We start from the raw sequence: 1,730 nt of genomic DNA on the forward strand, positions 1-1,730 counted from the left end.
AGGGGGGTTGGGCTGGGTGACCTCTAGGGGTCCCTTCCAACCCAACCCAGTCTATGATTCTATGATTCTACCTGCTTGGGGTTTTTTTTTTGTGTGTGTGTATTTGCAAAGCCCAAGTGGGGCCTGATCCGTACCTCCGTCCCCCCCGTGCCCCCGCAATACAAACACAACTGAACGGCTCAGGGTTGCTGACTGACAGCAGGGCAGGAACACGGACACGTCCACCGCCAAGCCACAAACACGGGAGCACTGCTGGGTCTTCAACTGCACAGAAAAACAAGATTCACTTACAGGGAAAACGAGTGGCTTACACAGACATATGTGAAAAAACCAAATGCTTTAATCCATCTATCAAGAACAACAGTTCAAATTATTTCATTGGATACATTAATATTGATCCATAATTTACAGTGCTATGGACCATACACAAATTATTGCTGCAGTCAACAGCAGATGAATATCAACATTACAGTACCAAGCATCATAGCAAGAGGCAGTAATTAATGTCACTTTTTCAAGAAATATAGGTATTTATACTATTATCAACACCAGCTTCCCCCCCAGTGCATTTTATGTCAAACAACATAAATGTAAGTGCATTATTTTGTGCTTTGTGCTTTCCTTATGTACCTTCTTTTTGCTTTTACAGGTCGTAAGAGTTAAATATTGCTTCGTAGGCCAAAAGCAGTAAGGAAGAACTTCATGGTACTGTGGCAGGGCTTTGGCAAAGTGAGAACCAGTGGGTACCCCGTCCACCCGCTCAGCGAAGCCACTGCCAGCCCAGTGTCACACTGGGCAGCATCTCCTCTCCATCTCGCTCCACCGAGTCCATGCCTAACCCTGCCGGCTTCGTCCCCTGCCATTGATCCCCTGTAAAACGTCACAGCCACAGGTTCCACCATGCACAAATGGGCAGAGAGATCCCCAGTTTGCCCCTGCCTGGAGGTCCGCACCTCCTAGAGATGTCAACACGCTCCTACTCAAAGGGTGGGCAAGCTCCGCGGGGGGCTGCAGCCTCAGGAAACCACTGGGAGAAGAGTGAGCAGGGCACAGCCGAGTCACGTTACCCCAGAGCAACACAACCGACAGGGAACATGCAACACAGCTGCTGGGGCCACAGAGACTTTTATCAAGAAATCCAGCTCTTGATACAACAGTTTTCCTTCAGTCCTAACTCACCTCCACACAGCACGCAGCCCAAAATCAGAAGTCACGGCTGTCAGCGAGTACCAGTGTTTCACTTAAGCTTGAAAAGTATTTATAAACCACAGCCTAGACTTCCATTTCTGACTGCCCAGCACAGGCATCAAACCAAAAGCCTTATTCAATACATTCAGTGGTTTTCAGTTGCCGCACTCAAGCGTGCACACCCTGATTTTGTACAAGGCTGCAGAGCTGTCCCATTTTAATGGGGAAGGGTAACGCAACCCTGCGTTACAGCTACAAGCATTTTGCAGCCCTGATTTTCTTTACCTGTCGCCATTACTGAACGGCAGCACCAGAAGCCTGTACCTGCATACTCATCTCGGAGCTAACCACGGCACAGCTGCCTGGCGGGGAATTTCCCTGCCCGAGGACCACGAGGGCTGCAGCGCATCCTGCAGGCTCCCAGGTCCTGCCCTGGGCCAGAGCTTCACTACCCTAGGAAAGACACATTCCCAAAAGCTGTCTGGGGTCGGGGGGTGGGGGGGGAGAGGCATCATTATAATCTAACTCCAGCTCCTCCTTCA

Source organism: Egretta garzetta, unplaced genomic scaffold (assembly GCF_000687185.1).
Source record: "Egretta garzetta isolate BGI_Z169 unplaced genomic scaffold, ASM68718v1 scaffold228, whole genome shotgun sequence".
Classification (NCBI taxonomy): Eukaryota; Metazoa; Chordata; class Aves; order Pelecaniformes; family Ardeidae; genus Egretta; species Egretta garzetta.